The sequence below is a fragment of the Heptranchias perlo genome, chromosome 6 (assembly GCF_035084215.1).
Source record: "Heptranchias perlo isolate sHepPer1 chromosome 6, sHepPer1.hap1, whole genome shotgun sequence".
Classification (NCBI taxonomy): domain Eukaryota; kingdom Metazoa; phylum Chordata; class Chondrichthyes; order Hexanchiformes; family Hexanchidae; genus Heptranchias; species Heptranchias perlo.
In genome coordinates, this window is record NC_090330.1 from 24,802,706 (window position 1) to 24,826,756 (window position 24,051).

Genomic DNA, 24,051 nt, shown 5'->3' on the forward strand with positions numbered 1-24,051 from the left:
TAGTAGAGGTGTTCAAAATCATGAAGGGTTTTGATAGAGTAAATAAGAAGAAACTGCTCCAGTGGCAGAAGGGTTGGTAACCAGAGGACACAGATTTAAGGTAATTGGCAAAAGAATCATGAGGGGAAAAAAATTTACTCAGCGAGTTGTTGTGATCTGGAATGCGCTGCCTGAAAGGTTGGTGGAAGAAGATTCAATGTAATTTTCAAAGGGAATTGGATAAATACTTGAAGAGAAAAAAAATTACAGGGCTATGGGGAAGGAGCAGGGAAGTGGAACTAATTGGATAGACATACCAAAGAGCCAGGATAGGCACGATGGGCCAAATGGCTTCCTCTGTGCTGCATCATTCTATGATTCTATGATTTTATGTTTATCCATAAAAGTCACCATCAGAACTGTTTAACTTGCTTTAGTATTCCTGCTGATCTAATTTGCTTAACCTATGATGTGGAGATGCCGGTGATGGACTGGGGTTGACAATTGTAAACAATTTTACAACACCAAGTTATAGTCCAACAAATTTATTTTAAATTCCACAAGCTTTCGGAGGCTTCCTCCTTCCTCAGGTGAACGGTGTGGAAATGAAATTTTCGAATCCTTCGCATTTGAAAATCACAGAACAATGCCTGGTGATTACTGCCCGTTGCCAAGGCAATCACAGTGAGCAGACAGAAAGGTGTCACCTAAAAGGCCACCGAATGTACAAACCCCCCCAAAAAAAGAGAGAGAGAGAAGGAAGACAGTCAATGACCCGTTATATTAAAAACAGATAACATTTGTTCGCTGGTGGGGTTACGTGTAGTGTGACATGAACCCAAGATCCCGGTTGAGGCCGTCCTCATGGGTGCGGAACTTGGCTATCAATTTCTGCTCGACGATTTTGCGTTGTCGTGTGTCTCGAAGGCCGCCTTGGAGTATGCTTACCCGAAGGTCGGTGGCTGAATGTCCATGAATGCTGAAGTGTTCCCCGACAGGGAGAGAACCCTCCTGTTTGGCGATTGTTGCGCGGTGTCCGTTCATCTGTTGTCGCAGCGTCTGCATGGTCTCGCCAATGTACCATGCTCTGGGGCATCCTTTCCTGCAACGTATGAGGTAGACAACGTTGGCCGAGTCACAGGAGTATGAACCGTGCACCTGGTGGGTGGTGTCCTCTTGTGTGATGGTGGTATCTGTGTCGATGATCTGGCATGTCTTGCAGAGGTTACCGTGGCAGGGTTGTGTGGTGTCGTGGACGCTGTTCTCCTGAAAGCTGGGTAATTTGCTGCGAACGATGGTTTGTTTGAAGTTGGGTGGCTATTTAAAGGCGAGTAGTGGAGGTGTGGGGATGGCCATAGCGAGATGTTCGTCATCATTGATGACATGTTGAAGGCTGCGGAGAACATGGCGTAGTTTCTCCGCTCCGGGGAAGTACTGGACGACGAAGGGTACTCTGTTGGTTGCGTCCCGTGTTAGTCTTCTGAGGAGGTCTATGCGATTTTTCGCTGTGGCCCGTCGGAACTGTCGATCGATGAGTCGAGCATCATATCCCGTTCTTACTAGGGCGTCTTTCAGCGTCTGTAGGTGTCCATCGCGTTCCTCCTCGTCTGAGCAGACCCAGTGTATTCGCAGGGCCTGTCCATAGGGGATGGCCTCTTTGACGTGGTTAGGGTGGAAGCTGGAAAAGTGGAGCATCGTGAGGAGTAGTCCATGGTGAGCTTGATGGTGGACTACTCCTCAGAATCAGTTTCTTTTTTGGACACACGAATCTCCATCAAAGACGGGCACCTCAGCACCTCACTCTACCGCAAGCCCACGGACAACCTCACGATGCTCCACTTTTCCAGCTTCCACCCTAACCACGTCAAAGAGGCCATCCCCTATGGACAGGTCCTGCGAATACACAGGGTCTGCTCAGACGAGGAGGAACGCGATGGACACCTACAGACGCTGAAAGACGCCCTAGTAAGAACGGGATATGATGCTCGACTCATCGATCGACAGTTCCGACGGGCCACAGCGAAAAATCGCATAGACCTCCTCAGAAGACTAACACGGGACGCAACCAACAGAGTACCCTTCGTCGTCCAGTACTTCCCCGGAGCGGAGAAACTACGCCATGTTCTCCGCAGCCTTCAACATGTCATCAATGATGACGAACACCTCGCTATGGCCATCCCCACACCTCCACTACTCGCCTTTAAATAGCCACCCAACTTCAAACAAACCATCGTTCGCAGCAAATTACCCAGCTTTCAGGAGAACAGCGTCCACGACACCACACAACCCTGCCACGGTAACCTCTGCAAGACATGCCAGATCATCGACACAGATAACCACCATCATACGAGAGGACACCACCCACCAGGTGCACGGTTCATACTCCTGTGACTCGGCCAACGTTGTCTACCTCATACGTTGCAGGAAAGGATGCCCCAGAGCATGGTACATTGGCGAGACCATGCAGACGCTGCGACAACAGATGAACGGACACCGCGCAACAATCGCCAAACAGGAGGGTTCTCTCCCTGTCGGGGAACACTTCAGCAGTCATGGACATTCAGCCACCGACCTTCGGGTAAGCATACTCCAAGGTGGCCTTCGAGACACACGACAACGCAAAATCGTCGAGCAGAAATTGATAGCCAAGTTCCGCACCCATGAGGACGGCCTCAACCGGGATCTTGGGTTCATGTCACACTACACGTAACCCCACCAGCGAACAAATGTTATCTGTTTTTAATATAACGGGTCATTGACTGTCTTCCTTCTCTCTCTCTCTTTTTTTGGGGGGGTTTGTACATTCGGTGGCCTTTTAGGTGACACCTTTCTGTCTGCTCACTGTGATTGCCTTGGCAACGGGCAGTAATCACCAGGCATTGTTCTGTGATTTTCAAATGCAAAGGATTCAAAAATTTCATTTCCACACCGTTCACCTGAGGAAGGAGGAAGCCTCCGAAAGCTTGTGGAATTTAAAATAAATTTGTTGGACTATAACTTGGTGTTGTAAAATTGTTTACAATTGCTTAACCTAGTTAACAAACAGTAAAATATTTCAATTCGTTGTTGCTACTAATAAATAGGTTTGAATAAAGTTTCAGATAGAATCCATGCTGGTAGAATCCACCATGCTGACACAAAGGCAGACTTGATGCATTTCCCTGAACTACATCTGGGCATAGGGATTAAGTTTAAAATATTACCTATTAAAAATAATAGTTTTTAACAATGCGTTCTTGCCCCTTCTGTGACTGGTCAGAGATCTGTTTTTTCAAGATAAATGTAAATATGTGCTGTACAACTCTTGATTTAAGATGTACAAGCAAACAAATCAATTGGCACTGACATGGATCTATTTTCACATGAGGAAGCAAACACTGGTGATTAGTGTGTAATCTGCTTTCCTACATCTTGTAGATTAGTGGTGAAGTTTTGTAATATTGGTGCAACAAATCTAGCTATTTAATAAATGGGTAGCAATCTCTGAAGATTCAATGACCCTGATTAACATAAGAGGGCAGATTGTGCTATCTCACCGCCCTGCCAGCAGGGTAGTGACATTTTGCACACACGTCTGCTAATGTTGTAGAGAGCTGACCTTGTGCTATTTTGGGAAAATTTAAAGGGATTTGGCCACTTAAAGGAAATGAGTGTCAAACCAAAAGAAAGGGAAGAGAAATCCAAAGTGGAGGCTCAAATCATACCCCCTGGTTAATGGCTGTTGAAGTGGATGTGCTGCTGCATGAGGTGACTGCACCTGTTTGACACTCCAGGACACCCTTCCCACAAGACAGCAGTGCACCATACTCAGCAGGAGGTGGCATCCAAGGTCAATTCTGTGCACAGTAGTTACATGACTTGGGAACAGATGCAAGAGAAGATGTTACATTTTAAGAAACCTGAACAGGTAAGACTACCCAACAACCGCTGTGTACCAGGTAGACAAGCCAGATAAGCATGCAACAAAGTGATGCCTGCCAACCTGTTTCACATTTACTGCTGCCCAAACCAAGCTGTCACACAGACCCACAGCTCTTTCACTGCACCTTGTTCATACTCATACTTCAGCAGGGCACATATTCAAGCTGCAACTTACAATTGAAATCCTTAGTACAGTGAACTCTTCCAAGGGCTTCACACATCAAGTTGTTATAGCACAACCTAGTTTAATGATGCATCTTGGCCACCTATTGACACCCAGAATGGGCTGCAGGTTGGGCACATGTGCCCCTTCAATTTACAACATCTCAAGGCTACTTCTTCACTTGCACTGCAAGATACCATATAATACAAAGGGCCAATTCTGAACTAGGGAAGGGTTCACAAGTCCTTGACTCCCTTGGAGGAGGACACTCTGGACATCCTTACATATAAGAGCATTGAGGGAATAGGGGATAGTAAAGCCGTATACCTCCTTAAACTCAAGGTTAGTATCATCCAGCCCTTATGTCCTGTCTCACTTCACATTTACTGACACACAACCACTCAAACATCACACCCTATATTTTGCAAGGCAAGCTCTATTTGAATATATCTGTTGCAGCTAATACACTAACATTTGTCCCTTTTCTGTCACCATAGCTTGCAAGGGCAGTCTGCCAATACAGTCAATGTCCCAGAACAAGAAAGCATCACAAAGCAGCAGGCATCTCTCTGATCAGCAGCAACAACGACAACTTGCATTTATATAGCACCTTTAACATAGTAAAATTCCCAAGGCACTTCAGAGTAGTGCTATCAGACAAAATTTGACACCGAGCCACATAAAGAGATATTAGGACTGCTTGGTCAAGGAGGTAGGTTTTAAAAAATAACTTAAAGGAGGAGAGAGTGGTAGAGAGGTGGAGAGGTTTAGGGAGGGAATTCCAGAGCTTAGGGCCGAGGCAGCTGAAGGCACAGCCATCAATGGTGGAGCGAAGGAAATTGGGGATGCGCAAGAGGCCAAAATTGGAGGAATGCAGAGATCTTGGAGGGTGATAGGGCTGGAGGAGGTTACAGAGATAGGGATAGGCAAGGCCATGGACAGATTTGAATACAGCAGTTAGGAGCAATATCATAGCTACAAGCAAGATTCAGCTTCAGCTTCAGGAGGTAGCACTGGGTAAGGCAGAGTGCGCAGGTGAGAAGAAGCAACGTTGGTACAGGAACCTGCTGGTGAGACATGGTTGCCATCCGTGATCCCCTGTATTTTAGGAAATACAGTAGCACAGTGGAATTAAACCATTATGTCTTATTCCTTTTGCACTTCTGTGGGAAAAGAGATGAAAGTGCTGGCCATGCTGACCAATGCCTCAATTAATGTCTGATACACATGTGTCCAATAACCAATGTTATTGGATTGAGTTGGAGGCAGAAAAGCTTAGGATGGTGGTGACACTAGCTGCCACTGGTATTGCATTGCTAGTTTTGAATGTTGCTGCTGACGTTCTTGTAGCAGAAGGCTTCCTGCTGATTGCTGCAGCTGAGCACATAATCTATTCTAAGATAAAAACTGAACTAGAAATGCTGTTCGGCCAAATCCTGAAACTAAGAAGGTGCCCAGTTCATTCCATGGTCTGTTTTGGCTTAATTAATATTGATCAGAGCAGCAGGATGTGTGTGTGTGTGTGTGTGTGTGATACAACTGGCCTCAGTCTCACAAGGCAAGAAACAATTTCCAGTCCTGAATGTTAGGCAAGTCCTGTTGAAAGTGCACAAATGTATAGTATGCCTTGTGAGCGTAGGATCCACCTTGGCTCTGAAGGTCATTATAGATAAGTAACCAGGTTGATGCATGGAGAGTGACCCCCTAGTGCGATTAAATAGTGGGCTGTACTGCCCTGAAATCATAGTCAACCAGAAGTCACCATCTTCAGGGGAGCAGGGCTAAGGGAATAAAATTAGATAGGAGTGCACAAAGAAACACTGAACCAAGTAGTAGGATTAATTTTCACAGAATAAATGTTCCTGCATACATGCCTAACATTTGCCTAATTGTGATAGGGTTTTGGATTGTCAACAACGTGTTTGATTTCAAACAATGACACTTCTCTTGGCACATGTCCAAATTATTCTAATGACTTTGACTCCAGATAATTGTGCAGGATCAGGAATTAAGGCATGAGAAAACAATAGTCCCACCCCACTAAAGTTATGTCACCATTGCAACAGGTGGGAAAACCTGCCCTTATATATTCCTCAAAGTACGTGGATGATGTCTGGCATCATCATTTGTAACTTTATATATCACTTGGATGAATTGTCATCAGATTTGGGACTATATTAGACACTGGCCTTTCTAGCTTCAATTATAAACTCAGCATCATGTTTTTCAATATTAGGTGATTCTTTGAGGTTAGTTGACAGTTTGTGTTTACAAGAGTTAGAGTCAGCTAGTTAGCATAAAACGCAGTTCTGATAAACACACAAATGTATACTCATATACACACACACAGATTGTATACCCCAACCCCAAGTTTCCCTACCTCATGCCTGCATCATCTAAAAATGTGCAGTTTACAATAGTGATGGTATCAAAGAACTAAACTTAATTTAATCTTAAAGTAGAATTTGTATTTTTATCAGAGTTTTAATTTTAGGTTTGCTAGATGGGAAATTTAAATGATGTAGTCAATTCACACGGCTAGATAGTAATTTTTTGGGGGAAAAATGAATTTAAACTCATGAATCAACAGAAGTACACATTAAGTATGGCAGAAATCTGATTACTCGCGATTTGACAGATCCCATTACAGACCCTGTGAAAAGTACAGTCCATAATTAAAAGAGGCTGGAGTAGACTTGTTTGTGCTGAGTATTAAGCATCTTAGTAAGTAGAGCTGGAATGAAGGTTCACCACAATTGTAAGTTTTTCTGCAGTAAACACATTTTTTAAAATTTGGTTGCCAGTTCTATATGTTATTTACATCCTGAATGCCTGTGAAGTGCCTTGGGACATTTTTCTATGTTGACATGAGCTATATAAATGCCAGTTGTTGTTCTTGTTTTGGTGAGTCTGATTGTTGCACAAAGTTATTTTTAATTATTTATTATTCAGAAATAACCTCAGTTGCAGTTAGCAATTCACTAGTGTCTACATAAACATCTCCAGCCACTTTATTGGGAATTTTACTGTTTTGTCTGGGCTTGGCTTGAATAGGCTTGTTTGTACTAATATGCACCAGGACCAGTTTTTTCGATGGCAGTAACCAGAAGCAGGGTTACCATTAGAACTAACCTGATCTTCCACTTACTTCTGGGATAAAAATATACTACTAGAAAGAATTTGGTTCCTACTTTTCTGAATGGAAGAATTTGGAAGCATAACCAGGGAACAGGCTATCCACTCTATCCCAATTTCCTGGTACGGGAGAGGAATCTGATGGGGGAAGAGGTTATGCTTGTAAATGAGGTAGAGTGAGGAGGATAGTAACAGACTTGAGGAGGATATAAACAGACTGGTGAAATAGGTAGACACAGGGCAAATGAAATTTAATGCAGAGAAGTCTGAAGTCATACATTTTGGTAGGAAGAATGAGGAGAGGCAATATAAACAAAATTATACAATTTTAAAGGGGGGTCCAGGAACAGAGAGACCTGGGGGTTTACAAACTGAAATCTTTGAAGGTGTTGATAAGGCTGTTAAAAAAACATATGGAATCCTGGGCTTTATTAACAGAGGCATAGAGTACAAAAGCAAGGAAGTTATGCAAAACCTTTATAAAACACTGGTTAGGCCTCAGCTGGGGTATTGTGTCCAATTCTGGGCACCATGCTTTAGGAAGGATGTCAAGGCATTAGAAAGAGTGCAGAAGAGATTTACTAGAATGGTGCTGGGGATGAAGGACTTCAGTTACGTGGAGAGTCTAGAGAAGTTGGGATTGTTCTCCTTAGAGCAGAGACGGCTAAAGGGAGCTTTAATAAAGGCGTTCAAAATTATGACGGGTTTTGATAGAGTAAATAAGGAGAAACTGTTTCCACTGGCAGAAGGGTCGGTAACCAAAAGACACAGATTTAAGATAATTGGCAAAAGAGCCAGAGGTGAGATGAGGAGAATTTTATTTATGCAGTGATTTATTATGTTTATGGAAGGCACTGTCTGAAAGGGTGGTGGAAGCAGATTCAATTGTAAATTTCAGAAGGGAATTGGATAAATACTTGAAGGGAAGAAAATTGCAGGGCTGTGGGGAAAGAGCAGGGGAATGGGACTAACTGGATGGCTCTTTCAAAGAGCCAACACAGGCACGATGGGCCAAATAGCTTCCTTCTGTGCTGTAAGATTCTATGATTTTAAAAGACCATAGTCATAGTGCAGGCATCACCAAGTTTAAAAATAGTAAAAGATAAGACAAGATAAATCAAGAAGTACTGATTAGGTAAGCTTGGGTTTTAAAAACCTTAAGATTTTAAGAAGATGTATATACTAAGGGAAGTAAGGAATTTTGCAGGTCTTGGGAAAGCGTGAATCGCAGAATGCACAATGAATCTTGATTTCAACACAATGATGAAATAGGGAGGAGGAAAAGCACGTAGGGCAATGTATTTGGAGCTTAGACAGAGCAACAAGAAGGGTTATGACAGAAAGAGATGTTGGAGGCTACAGGTAGGACAATCTATCAGTTAACATGTTTTTCTTGTATTCTGTTGAGGAATGTGAGAGAGGTTTTAGAAGAATTTCCCTAGATATAAAGAAAGCCCCTGCATTTATATAGTGCCTTTCACATCCTCAGAATATGCCAAAGTGCTCCACAGCCAATGAATTACTTTTGAAGTGCAGCGATTGTCATTTTGTAGGCAAACACAGCAGTCAATTTACACACAGTAAGGTCCCACAAACAGCAACAAGATGAATGACCACTTAATCTGTTTTTGGTGGTGTTGGTTGAGGGATAAATGTGGACTAGGACACCAGGCAACTCTCCTGCTCTTCTTTGAATAGTGCCAGGGATCTTTTACGTCCACCTGGGAGGGCAGATGGAGCCTTCAAGATCTTCAACAGTGCAGCACTCACTCAGTGCTGGTTCATCAGCCTAGATTAAGTACTCAAGTCCTGGAGTGGGCTTGAATCATAACTTTCAGATTTACAGATGAGAGTGCTACCAACTGAGCCGAGATGACACTTAAGAGATATGAGAATATGACAACAATATTCTCATCTTGGACAGACTTGAACACAGGACCATACGAAAATGTCGAACAGGAAGAGACCAGCTGGTCCATTTAGCCTATTGCATTCAGTCGTGATGCCTTATGCATTACGAATCAGACACTCCCTAACCAACAGGAGCCATGTAATCTCCTGAGAGAGGTGAAAAACCTGGATAATTGATCTCTGACCCCCTCCTCCAGGCAATCGAAACTAGTCCAGCAGACCCAATTGCCCATGACATTATACTTGATACCTACCTTTTGTATTATGTGATCTCTGTCCCAGCCAGAAACTTTATAGAGATCTAAGAATTATTAAGGGGTACAAACAAGGAAACTGTACTTAATGAATGGAGCTTTTTGTTTTAAAAACGATTTGTTTCCCAAGTTGAGAATTGTTAGTGCTGGGGATTGAACGCTTAGCATTCTTTTTTTATTATTTTCCTGCTGCCTCTTAGCTTCTCTTCATATTTTTTGCCATTGATATAAAATATTTATATTTTTCTCCCAAACCGTAACTAGAACCCTCATGGGTCTCCCTTACCTCAAATGTTTGGAAGAAGGAGAGGACCAACTAAGTGATGCCAGGCAGTTCAGACTGTACAACGGAAGCTGTCTGCCCACATGCTGGTGTCCAAACACTGGCATCTTCAGGCAGAGGTGAACTTTGATAGACAATTAGTGCAGGCTCCCAATCCCAAAGCAAGCTAGGAAGGCAGAACCGATATGTGAACAAACATATGTGAATGCCAGAGTAGCTGAACTTTTCATTGCTTTCTCAGAAGCATGTCAATCACAGTTGGTCATGCACTGCATGAAAGAAGGCATGACAGAGTGATCAGCAGCCAGCATGCTCTAATTGACCTCATTCACCAAGATGAATCAACCATATATGCAGGTCTGGCATACCTACCTGATTATGAATGTGGGGAATTGTCTTCAATGGATCCAGGTCAACAAAGAGTCAGAGATGCAGGGCAGTGACACTTGCAGCTACTATACAGCATAAGGCTGGCACATCCAATGACCCTAACAGTCAGCTGTCGTCTATAACTTGGCTCCGCCTCCTTGTAGGCATGCCACAATGCTGACCCATGGCCATGATGCCATGGAGTAGCTCAGAGGTCCTCATAACCATTTCATGCAGTATTACCTTGACTTCAACAGCCATCAAACGAGGATCAGGAGCTGGGATGCTCCATCGCTTGCCTGAAGTGTGCCTGCACTTTGGGTTTCTTTCCCTTCATTTTTGCTGATCTCTCAATCTATTTCCTCTTCAACCTCAGCAAAAGCTGATAATGGATTAAGATGCTTTAAGTGGCTCTCCGAAGGTTGCCAGGGCTTTTGTCCCTCTATTGTGACACTTCTATTTAATTGTTTCCATCCCTTAACATTATATTTACACACAATTTTCTGCTCCCAGCACCCATCCTTATCTGCACCTGAAACAATACTATTTAACTGACCTCAGAAAATTGGTGCAAATAGCACACGTCTATTTCAATCTATCTAGAACCCACCAATAGCCATCCAGGTCTAAACTGTGCCAAAAGTAGAAAGTCTATGCCCCAGTCTCAGATATCCTTGATTAGGTATAGAATTGCTAGATGCAGGGTAAAGTTCCTGTTATTCTTCCCCAACAATGCATTTCAGCTCCAACCCCAGAAGAGCACCTACAACAACAACAATTTGCATTTATATAGTACCTTTAACGTAGTAAAATGTTCTAAGGCGCTTCACAGGAGCCACATAAGGAGATATTAGTACAGGTGACCAAAAGCTTGGTCAAAGAGGTAGGTTTTAAGGAGCATCTTAAAGGAAAAAAGAGAGGCGGAGGGGTTTAGGGAGGGAATTCCTGAACTTAGGGCCTAGGCAGCTGAAGGCACGGCTGCCAATGGCGGAGCGATTAAAATCAGAGATGCGCAAGAGGTGAGAATTGAATTGAAGGAGTGCAGAGATCCCGGAGGGTTGTAGGGCTGGAGGGGGTTACAGAGATACAGAGGGCCGAGGCCATGGAGGGATTTGAAAACAAGGATGAGAATTTTAAAATCGAGGCGTTCCCGGAACGGGAGCCAATGTAAGTCAGCGAGCACAGGGGTGATGGGAGAATGGGACTTGGTGCGAGTTAGGATACGGGCAGCAGAGTTTTGGATGAGCTCAAGTTTATCGAGGGTGGAAGATGGGAGGCTGGCCAGGAGAGCATTGGAATAATCAAGTCTAGGGGTAACAAAGGCATGGATGAGGGTTTCAGCAGCAGATGAGCTGAGCAGGGACGGAGACGGGCAATGTTACGGAGGCAGAAGTAGGCGGTCTAGGTGATGGAGCAGATACTATTGCACCAGAGCGGCACTTTTCCATTTCCATTTCCTACACCAACAATCCTTAGACCTGCCCAAGCGGCATTTCTAATTAGTTCCTATTAGGGGTAGTTTTTTGCTGTGGGGGTTGGATTGAGATCGCCTAAACTTATTTCATATAGGAGTTTTATAGTCAGCAGCAGAGGAGATTTTCATACTATTAGTCTGTACTGGATTTTAATCCAGGTCTCAAAAGTGTCTAACTCACTGTGCCTCCTACATAGCTTTTAGAATGGAGGAGAAGAAAAAGTGAAGCTGAGAGCGTTGATAGCTGAAGAAAAACTAATGATGGAGCCATCAAAGAGGTGAGAGCTGTTGGGTAGATTTGCAAGACACATGTAAAGATGTCCACTGCTTTTTGAAGGGTCTGAATGAGCAACATGTAGAGATTCTACCATTTCATTGCTAAAGGATTGGAATTGGTGTGTACTCTGGACATGCAATGTGAGGAAGGTTTATGAACGCTGAGTGGAATTGTCAGCAAAAGAGTGGACGTGGTTGAATGACGAGTGGAGGAAGTTATTGATATGAAAAAGGAACAGATTGAGTTAATAGCAAAAGAGTCAGAGGACAAGCTATCAACTGCAGCATAGATAGAACAACTTGAGAGGAAACTAGATAACCATAACATTAGTGAGAGTCCATACCATAACTTGTTTAGAAATGCACCAGGTCAGATCTTGTCAAAGCCTCTGAAGATGTGAAAGGCAATGATAGAAGATTCATCAAAGTATTTGCAGCCCTAGAAAAAACACACACTGTTGGGTCTTTCTTTCTCTATCTCTTTCACTTATTTTCTGTCTTCACTGTCTTAATTCATTTCATTTTTCCTTTTTCTCCTCCTCTTTTCCTATTCCTCTGTTTTTACCTTTCTCTCCTCTTTGTATCTATATCTTTTTGCTTTATTTCTCACAGTGTTCAAGTTCCTACGTGGAGGACTGTGAGCATGAGAAGCAGCTCAGGACGGTGAAGTGCCCCAGAGGGAGAAAAGAAATGGGCCATGACTGCTGTTGCATCACTGCAGATTTTTTTTTTGCTAGAGTATGATCGGCTGGAATTTTTTTACATGAAATGTAATTTGGAAGAAAGATTTTGTGTAATATCGAATAACAAATCTAGAAAATAACCATTAAAAATGGGAAAACATAAAGCCTTGTCCAACAAGAAACTTAACTAATAAGAAAAAAAATTGACACTCAATGATTATGATGTGGACAGTAGACATGACACAGGTGATAGTTACAAGAAAATCAATTATAGACAAGAACATCAACAGCAACTTGTACTTATATATCACCTTTAATGTAGAAAACAACCAAAGCACTTCACAGAGGTGTAAGGAAAAAATGGATGGCTAGTCAAGAAAGAAAGATTAGGATGGTTTACCAAAAGCTTAGTCAAAGAGGTATGTTTTAAGCAAGGTCTTCAAAGAGGAGAGGGAAGTGGAGAGGTATAAGCATTTAGGGAAGGAAACTTCAGATCTTGGGGCTGAGGCACAGCTGTCAATGATGGGGCAAAGGGAGGGGAGAGGTACAAGATGCCAGAGTGAGAGGAACAGAGAGTTTGCAGGGGAGGGGGAATTGTAAGGGTAGAAGAAGATAGAGATGGGGAGGGGAGAAGCCTTGGAGCGATTCAAAGTAGGTGGGAATGATGGAGAGACATCATATTTCGTATTTTCCACCATTACCACCATGGCAACACTGGACGCAAGTTACAACAGTATATTATTGGCATCCAGTGTTGCTAAGGGCCAGTAGAAGGCCCATTGAAATGTAATTTTCCCCCTACAGGAATTGGATCGATCACAGAGCAATCGATACACTCCATGCAGTGCGAAATTATTTTTTTGAGAAAAAATGCCCTTCTGGCAATATAGTCCCACAGGCAGCTGGCCCATCAGCACTGCTACAGGACTGCTGTGGCCATTTCCCCTTCTCCTCTCCCCCACCCCGAGATCGACTACGTGGCACGGACAGGATCCCCACCTGGAACATGCTAATGAGGCTGACCTCAGAAAATTCACCATGGTCACTGGCGGGGAAGTCAGGTGGGCACAAAACCCGCCATGCCAACTTTACACCAGGTATATGCTACTTTTTGCAAAGAGGTTTGGCTGTACGTGCAGCTCTAAAGGTGCACGTTTTTGGTGTTTTACTAATTTCTACATTTTGTCCCTTACACGTAACTGATAGTACAGTCAGTCCAGTTATTGGTATGTCCAATTATTAGCATCATTCTTTCACTCTGTTTTGACCCAATGCAGATCAAATGACAAGACTCTATGTGCAAAGGTAGAGAGTAGTCTAGTAATGCATTGAAACATGATAACCTTGTACTACCCTTGTAACGCTGTGTGATCTGCGATGGTTCAGATAATGCCTGCTTTCACAGTTGATATTTTCTCATCCTATTGGCTGAGTTACTGTTTAGTATTTTTCTTCTGCTTATTATTCTGTATGATAGACAGGACGTTCTGCTGGTAGTAAATTCAAATCTTTCCCGCCCCAGGTATTTCATTACCATCACTAATTTCCAATTCTTGAATACTTTAGTTTTTAACATGATAGTCTGTCATCTGCTATTTGAACAATAATTCTGGCAGAAAGATATGGGTAGGACATCCAGCCCACAAACTCAATGAAATCTGGAGAAAGAGAGAGAGATTTTCCCTTTGAAAAAAAATGTTCCATGCTGCACATTGGCAATGGTTGTACTTAATAATGTTGTTTCACAAATAAAGGGAAATCAGTTCTTAGTCCTATTGAATATCATCCAAATATGGTAGCCCATTAATGTCAGCAGGAAAATGTCTTTACTCTGTGGATGTTATTTCCTAATAATAAAAATGAAGGAAAGTAAGTGATAAAGTTAAAAGGTGCTGGAAAATCCAGCACTATATTTTTCAAACGTGCAGAAGAAATACAGCACTGGAAGGGTTAACATAATGGCATGCAAGCTTTATCTTATTTGCTCACTGGTACACCAGTTTGGAACCTCAAACTGAGGTGACCTTCACCTTCTGGGTCTTGGACTATCTGTAATTGTTATTGGCCAGCTGCTAGTTATTATGAAGTAATCCAATGTAGGTCATCCTTCAAACTTCAATCATTGGACCTTTGAAAATGACGTGCACCAGAATATAGTTATAAATCCGTGTTCCTGTTCATGAGTGCTGAAGCTGCAGTGAGTATTTATCAGCCCCTGACATCTCAACTGTGCTACTGTGTTGATCTCATATAATCCTTAAATTATTTTTCAGTACAGCAGCTACATGCAAAAATTGAAGTGATTTCCAAATGGTATTTGATATCAAACACAATTTTTGTGAGAAAGGATAGATTATTTACAATCTTAAAAGGTGTTACCTGACAGAACGTTCTGTACAGATTTGGTTGCATGTGTTTGTTTCTAACACAGCCAACTCCTGCTGAGTGTTAGCTTTTACCACAATATTTTACTCATTTACAAGGAGCTTAAAATGGAATCTTTTTTTGTGTGCAATATCTGAAATGATCTTACATTTAGAATTTCATGCTGTTAAAACTTAAACTTGCTGTAACTTGTGGATTGTTGAAATAACAGAAGGTGTTTGCATATAATTTGGGCAGTAAAACATGGCAGAGTATGTCATTCAGGCACAAAAGGATTGACTTAAGAGGTGCAAACATCTGAAATCATTCAATTAACAGGGGTGAACACTGGCTGGAGATAGTATGCGGTTTGGTAATCTGTTCATTTAACAGATATATTCTTTAATCAGATTTTTGCTTCAGTGGAGATGATTGTAATAACTTGGGCTTGGATTTTGCTCTGGGTACCTGGTGCTACATTCTATTGGGAATCACTATATGTCAACATTTAAAGGGGAAATGTACCCTACTGCATTGTAATCATAGAGATTATTATGGAAGATATGTTTACAGTTACTAATGTGCTTTTGGTCATCTTTTCTTAACTCTGTTTTAAGCTTTAGGATTCCTGTTTAGAGGAAGCCTGTGAGTAGACATTTTGTGTAGAACTCTTATCTAATTTGAGAGTTTGGAACATAGGTGCTGGGTTTTGTGGGCAGCTGTGTCACTGGAGCAGAAGTCTTTGATGCCATTCAACGTGAATTTGTACACAAAGGGGCTGATTTTCATCCCCTCCGACAGGCAGGAACGGGGTGGTAGCGCGATTAAAATATGAGCGCAGCACTTACCGCCCTGTTCCCACCGACATCCGGTTCTCCATGATTTTGATTGGGGCCTTGAAATAGGCTGCTCAGGCGCCTGCCAGAAACGGGCAAGAGCCTCATTCACACAAGTAAATCGGGGTCCTGTGATGTCAATAGGAGCCAATGCAATTTTGAGCATATGCTGCGCACACTCCACCCATTGGTACTTTGGATTGCGTGGCCTAACCAGCGACCTTTAAAGGGACCACTGCAGGCCACTCAGAAAAAGGGAAAAACAGGTTTGTAAATGATGTTTGAGGAGCATTAATGCATGCCTGGCCCCACAAAACTTTTCCCTGCAATGCCCGAACCTCTATGGCCTGCATAAACAGCTTGATGACAGAATGGTAATGTGGCTCAGCCATGAAAATTGGTCTGGTCTCGGACTGCTTCCATCGAGGAGACAGCGGGCTCACTCTGCCGGCCTTCTGCCCGATGCAAGCGGTCATGAGAAAATTCACCCAAAATGCCTGTTCCCAGAATGTCTTTAACCAGCAATTCTAACACATAAAACAGATTAACTAGGGGTAACTGAGACTTACCAGTAAGTGTGCAGGTGTGTCTCCTCATACCATTTATTATTATGGGACAATTCAGTCAAATATACTTCCTCTTAAAATATCTACCAGTTAAGATCTGGCCAAAAGTCTAGGGGTACATTTTCCTCCATACTTAGCAATAGTAGACGTGAGTAAAATGCTCACATTGCTTCCCGTTTAATTCTGATATCTACTTTTTCATTAATATATTGAACAGAGGGAAAACTAGCCCGTAGAGGCAAAATCCAGGTCCTTCAACTGAAGCATTAGCTTTGATACTTGAAGCCTTTAGTGAACAGATTCAGATGCAATTTATTTGCAGAAAGCAGCTCAATAAAGTGTCAGCCAAACTTTAAAGGGAATAAAACTGCTTTATGATGTCATGAGGAAGCTGCCTGGGTATAGAGCACTTACCTGGACATCATAAGGCATTTTATCAGTTATGGAAAATATTCTGTGGAGAGAACAAATAGGTTAACGGCTGAGAAATTTGCGCATCTTGCCAGCTCATGCTAGGGTGAAGCCTCAACCAAATTGGGGTACGGGCCTCACTTAATGCCACTGGCAAACTGTAGGTGCCAAACAGTTACCACCCTGCAGCTGGCTGGTTGTGGATGGGTAGGACATTGGGCAGCTCATACATTTAGCTGGCCAGCAGGTCAGCTTTGAGTGGGGAGGAGGGAAGTGGTCCTGTAGTAGGTGGGCCTCGAATGAACTGGCAATTGCCGGAGTATTTTTGTGGGGGCCAACAAAACTCAGAATTTTCTGGGCCTTTTTTTTTTTGAGCCTGCTGCAACAAGGTGGCTTGTGCACACCGCACAACCTGCCCACTTATACCTGAATTTTGCAACCGGGGTCCTACAACTGGCGTAGCCATTTTTTTTTGCTCCCTACAAATTGGGACAATGGCTGTCCCCATGGCAATCCCTCTTGACTTACGTTATTAGTAGGAAGACGAGGCAGAGGAATGAAATGATGCCAGGCTGATCAGAATGCACCAGAGGAGCACTGCACGCAACTGGAAGGGCTAGCACTCCATCAATGTACCCCTGTCTCTGACCACCTACACAGGATCATACATGCTCATTTCTCAGGCAGCAGTCACAGTGTTTTTATGTTAAGGCAACTCACCTTGCCCAAATTATTTTAAAAATGCAAAATTGGATCCTAAGGCCTAGACGATAAAATTCAACTTCATCAGGAGTGCAAAATCAGGCAGCTGTGGATCAGCCACCTGCATAAAACGATTTTCCGTTCCATTGTCTTTAATAGAAAGGAAAATTGAGCGGGAGGTATAACGCAACCACCCATTTTGTGCCCCTGCTGAAGTTTAATTTTTCCCCTTACGCTGTCCTCTGCAGCCCTGGCTTATGACAGAGCCTTGTACAACGAAGGACATCTATCCACCAGATATCTAGACTGATTTGAGGGCATTGTACCCTATAGGCCAATAAAAGTTTTGTACATCATCACAGTTTCCTGCATGTTTCACAACTTTGCCTTCCAATGAGGCATCAATATGGAGCACATGGAGCAGGAAGGCAATGAATAGTGTCAAGGAGGTAGCCCAGATAAGCAGGAAGTAGCTGAAGTTGCAGCTACTGAAACCATCTTAACCAGCTGCTAGAGCCATTTGTTAGGTTCTCACTATGGAGACCTACTCCTGAATACCCACAGCATCAGCAGTACTCTGTTAATCTTCACCATGGTCTCAACTGCCAAAGATCTCATTCCTGTCACCTGCTGATACATTATCCAGAGTCATAACAAGAATACTGTCTGGATATAGTACAACTTCAGTGCAACCAAATGTTATTCCCATAAATGTGATGTTTCTGTCTAAGTAATGTTTAGCATTCCTCTATTTCCCTTTGCTGACAGTGTGTGACTATGTGCAACCAAACCTGATGCTTCTTCCATGTGCTCCCCAATGGCAGGTTTATGTGAGTTGGCTCTGTTTGTGAGAGGCTCTTGGGATTGAGGTGGCCCTTGACCTCTGTGCACTGGATCCTGAAATGACCCAGCTAATAGCTCCGTCACTTCTGCAGATGTGTGGGGGGAGTCTAGCTGTCCCAACTTTCTGGAAAATGCAAAGTTATCAAAGGGTCTAGGCATTTTGTCATCCTGACAAATAGTAATTAAATATATACAAATGTTATCAGGCTCAAAATTCCGCAAGGGTTCCGCCAGATCTCTGCCGTTGCTGAGAGTTTTCTCTTTCCCTTGTAAGAGGCAGAACTTCCATCCATGCTTTACAAGTCAAATGATGGCTGGGGGCAGAGCCAGGGCCAGGGATTCCCTTAGCCAGGAATTGCCAGTCCTCAGACTGGCGAACCAGCGAAGTAGTGGTGGCTGGTATATCGTGTTATGGGCAGGTGGACACCAGAGATGCATCCAAAGTGGTGCTTGACCCACACAAATGAAATGCCCTTGCACTGACTTATCCTATTCATTTCTGAGGTGCATGAGCTGAACTAGAGAATCCTAATTTGACTCGCCTCCCAATTCCCTTCTCTCCCTCCCTAGGGGGAGCACCTGACATTTGTTCAGTGTCTTCCCTAACAGTTCAATTTTAAAATTACTAATGCAGATCTGGGTGTTATCATGTCTTGATGCTACGTGTTAATACAGTAACGTTCTGTGCAGCTCTCATTGATCAACCTGGTGAAAGCTTGCGTCGCAGGATTTTATAGAAAAAAGCCAACGTACAGATCAGAGCAAGATCTTGCTCTCAATGATAAACATTGATTTGACAGCTTGACAATTTGCTGCCTGGTGTGCCTGAATCAAATGGCTCAATTCTCTAAACCTGTGCTGGTAGATTCAATTCAGATTTCTCGGTACTTCAGCAGCTATTACTAATTGCAACACATTCTGTGTTTGTAAAATGTTCAGTAGTTATGATTTGCTGCAAGTGACCGGGTCTGCTTCTTGTATCAAAGCTTGTTTGTTTGCTCAATGACCGCAGAACTGCTGGTACTAATGATATCTGTAATAGCACTGTTTGTGACATGCAGAAGTGGGGACTGTGTTTTACCAGAAAGTTTTACGGTGTACGCTGCTCCTGCAGTGCTGAAAGCCTGTCAGTCAGCGCAACATTACAGTCCTTAATTATTATAGGTAAGGTCAGTAAATCCAATGGCAGAAGGGATGGTAAAGAGAACTTCGTCATCTGCAAGTAGAGGCTGCAAAATGTTGGGAAAATCACCCAGCACAATTTACGTTGGTAAGATCTGCAAAGGATACAGTACTGCGTAGGCTCAGCCGTATCGCGTTTATTATTAGAATAAATAAATGTCTAACAAGAATACTGCTTTCTGCAGACAGAGCAGTGAAATGATTGTACAAAATACCTCAAGTCTTGGGTTATCTATTACGTGCTGCAACTCAATAATAACTTGTGCCAGCAGCATTGTTGGATAGTGAGGATCTCTCTAAGGATTACAAGGCAGCTGGAAATTCATTTGTTGGATTTTCTTCTGATCTCTAACTAGTGCTCTTGCTGACTGTGACCCAGTTAAAATTTGTTAGAGTTTAGTAGGGAACTGTAGCAAGAGTTAGCAGGGCAGTTCTAATGTATGATGAGTTCGCATAGCTTCAGAGCACAATGAGAGAGCGTTTGTTGGTTGATTCAATTGGTAACCTTGACGGAGTAGAGAAAGAGGAATGCTCGGTAAGCCTTCTTGAAAAGTTTAACAATAACATTCTTCAGAGAGTTGAAGATTTGTATTTTCTATCACTCTTATTTCCATGTTCTTTGTTCATGCTCTTGTGCTCCTTTCCCCCTACAATTACAGTATCACAATACTTGGCCTCAGCATAAACAGGCTGTAATTCCTGAATCTGTTGTTATTGAAATTCTGCAGTGTTTGATCAGTGATTCCCAAAGCCACGAGAGAAGAAGTAGGCCCAGGATTTTCAGATGTTCTTGTCAGCCGTAGAGTGAAAGTCATGGTTTTTTGCCTAAATAGTCAATTGGGGTTATTACTAATTAAACTTTGTAGCCTGTCGAAATGTTTGTAGCTTGAGTCTATTCTATTCTCCTTGGCTATATTCTAAAGCTAGCAATGATTAACACATGAAACAAATAAGGTACGTTGCAGTATTTTGTTGCACGTGGAGGCACTTTTACACCACAGGTCGGGTTGGGGAGAGCAGGCTCTACCAGCATCTTGGTGGCATTCTCCCTCCCATTTACATTTCCATCCTTGTCGTTCTTCATCAGTCACCAAGTAGAAACGGAGCCAGCAAATCTGGAAGTAGCTGATAAGAACTCTGAAAAATGTAGGCCTCCACTACTGCCAGAAAAAGGCAAATTAGGCAGCTAATACGGTGAGAGAATTGTACGTTTATAACTGGCTTCTATTTTTAAACGTAAAAGTGTTTCTTACCTGGCTTTGTGAGAAAGTCTGTTTTAATTTTCACGTAAATCATTTGTTACTTCAGGAAGTTTATCCTATGAGGAGTTTCAAATATATATTCACATGGAATCTCTTGAGTCACTGTTTGCATCGTAGAGAAAAAAGGAAGTTTATATGTGAACAAATCCTGAAATGAAAAAGATAGAGAGAAAAAAGCCAGAAATAAGGGGAATTAAATCCCTACCCCACCCCCTCCAAAATATCTTGTGGGGTTTAAAACATTATGATTTCCCTAAAGTGTTGGTAAATTTGTCTAGTGATAAATTCTGTCCCTTTAATCAGATATTGCATACATGGTAGAGGACAGGAGGCCCTGTCTGTGCATGTTATATCACCTCATAAAAATCACAATCTTTGAAGTCTCAAGATAAGAAAAATGCAGAACAAAAGATCTCCTCTGATTCAATTAATTTACTGATTAGCCTGTTATATATCTTCTCAATATAATCCTAGAATAGTATCTGAGGCTGACTTTAGGTCTATGCATAACTCATTGAGTGCTTAGGGTGTGCTCTTATTATAGTTAACAACATTACTGTAGTAATACACGCCTTAAACCACTGTTGATTTTCATCCTTTATCAAAGTAAATATTGAAATGTTAATGATTATTAGAATGTTTAATAGCCTTCAAAAAGGCCTTCAGTTTGTAAGGGTATTTTAAGCAAATCACAGTATAGCCTTTCTTTTAAGAATGGGATTGTTTCAGATAAATACAATGTTAAAGGCTGTGGCTGTGGGCTAATAGTACTCATATCAGTGTGATATTGTACAGCAATCCCTAGCTGACTAAAGTAGGAGGTGTACAATCTTTCAGCGGAACGTATATGCAGGGCAGTTCCCTCTACTCTTAGGTTCTGGAATAAAAAACAGCAAATAGAAAGCAAGAACATCTTTGCAATTCACAATAGCAAAACATATGGAAACCTTGGATGGTGTGATAGGAGGTGTCTGTTCTTGATTGTATTGAAGTTATTGACCAGATAATTCTACAATGTGGGACTGAGGTAGGATTTACATTTAGACCTACAGTAATTGCCATGTTGGCAGTTACTGTTTTGGTCTTCAAAAAATAATAGGGGTGTAAAATTAACATTTTTGCAACCATTTTATGGGCCTGAAACGGGTGCAACGATAACTAATTTAGCTGGGCAGAGGCCCATGCCCGATTTGCACATGCATTTGGGCCACTACTAAATTGGTCGGGGCCTTTTTTTAGGTGCCCATGGCAGCTGCCTGCTATGAGTGCAAGCCTAATTTCAATATTTCATTAGGATCCTGTATCCACTTCAGACCTGGATTGTTAAATCTGTTTGGACTAGTCTGGGACTTGAGCAGCCTAACCAGCAGTTCTTAAGAGACTGCTGGAGACCACTCAAAAAAAAAAGTTCCAAAACTTCCAAGGGCGTGGTACGAGTGGAGTCGGAAGGAGCAGGAGTGCTCCTCCTGGATCCACAAAACAACTGCCGGCCCACCCTCTTTCCCCCCCCTCCCAACCCCCTCCCTCCTCTCAGTGTGTGCCTTGGTGCAGAGCGAATTTGGTAAAGGCCTGACAAGCGAGCTGCGTCGAATCACCTGATTGGTGTCCACAGCTTGCCTGAGTTATAATGCTGAGGCCTGAGGGTGAATTTAATTCAGTTCTCGGGCCTCTCCATTCTGACCCGTCAGCACTGCTGGTTTGAGGTGTTAACGAAATTAGCATTCTGACCTGATCTTTTTACGATAGGAATTTTACTTTCTTGTTACATGAAAAACTGCAGGCAAGAAAAGATGTGGGAGTATACTGTAGAAATAAGCACTGTCATGCATTATAGGTCACTATGTAGACAACTTAGGCTAAAAATTGGGCCGCTAAGAGCCCGTTGTTCAGTTGCAACGCAGACAGCTATGGCCCCAAAATGGTGGGCAGGAAGCATGTGCACACTTCTGGCTGGAAGTGCATCGCCCACCATATTGGGTAAAGAAAAGCAAGAGGCATCCTTTACCCATGCCTGAAGCAGGCGTTATCCCTTTGCATATGCAAATAAGAGGCCTAACGCCTGCTTGAGGTCTCCACTGCAACACTGGTTTGCCCTGAGGCAGCCATTGCTAGCTACACTTAGGGAAACCAGCCCTACAGAACACCCGAAACAAAAAAGTTAAGTCACTTGCCTCTGAATGTGGAGCCGGGAGGAGTAGAAGTCCCCCGAGCTCTCCCCACGCGATAACATCCCTCGTGCCACTCTCCAGTCACCGATCCCTTACCAGCATCCATTCCACTCCCCCAGCCTTCATGTATCTGAGGGCTGCTGCGGTGGTAGTAGCGGTCCCACAATACCGCAATATTCAGGGCTCCTCAGACCTCTTCATTCTGCCTTGGGGCCCCGTTCAGCTGCAGCTGTGCCTTTTCAAACATCTTATAGTGCATGATCGAACAGTCATTTTGCCTGCATGATCTACATGTATAATGTCAAAAGCCTGCCTCTGGTCTGACATCAATAGCACCTGAGTTTGTTCAATGGCTGATGAACAGATGGTGTGGTACCTGTAGATAATGATTTCCTTCTGAGGGACGTCAGTGTTCTTTGGCTTTCTAAGGGTGAGCATTCATGCTACATGGTGACTAATTTGTGGATGCCGTTGTGTTTTACAGATGTGCAAAGTTGGCAAATTATCTATTTGGCATGGTAATAGACAGCAGAAGGTAATGATAAATGTAAAAAACTGTCTCGGGGCAGTCACTAAACGAATTATGCAGATATAAAAAATGAACTGAGGAATGGCAAATAGATTTTAATGAAGATAAATGAAAGCAATATTTATTGGAACAAGAAACATTAACTGGGATTTGGGCAGACAGATGGCTCCTCCCAGCTCCACATTCAGTGTGGAGAAATGCAAAGTGCTTCACATGGGGAAAAGAAATCCAGGAAGGGACGATTACTGAGATGGAAAGAAAATAATATGTGTGGAACAAAAAAGAGATCTGGGGGCCCTGGTTGATAATAAATTGAAGCTATTGCAATAATGTTTGATGGCAGTGAGTAAAGCAAATCAGGTGTTGGGATGTACTAAAAGGTAATACAACTACCAAAAACAAGTATTAGGCTCCTTATATAAATCAATGACAGGCCTAACACCTATTTTAGGCCCCTTGGCAGAAATTGCTTTGGGATGAGCAGAGCAGGAATTCGGCCTGCTTTGCTCAGCAGACTTCAGCAGCCACTACGGCCTAAGCAGTGGCTGCCAACAAAAAGTAAGGTTAAAACTTTAAAAAATCGTTCTTGTGGAGCGAGGAAGAGCTGGAGTGCTCCCCTGACTCCCCAATATCCCCATAGTATCCGATATTCCTTCACTCTTATGTGTACAAGATAATGTGGTGGTCTTCCAAATTAGGCTCGGCATGTACGGAGATCAAACTTTAGCATTATCTGCACC

The 24,051-nt window shown here is 42.8% G+C and overlaps 1 protein-coding gene across 1 annotated transcript in view; it reads left to right on the forward strand.

Moving 5' to 3' along the window:
• Positions 1-23,270: 23,270 nt before the first annotated feature.
• stard13b (StAR related lipid transfer domain containing 13b) overlaps positions 23,271-24,051 on the forward strand; it is a 398,947-nt gene continuing 398,166 nt past the window's right edge. The window contains exon 1 of the mRNA XM_067985950.1: positions 23,271-23,317. The gene's annotated coding sequence lies outside the window, so the exon portion shown is untranslated. The remainder of the gene's footprint in view (positions 23,318-24,051) is intronic.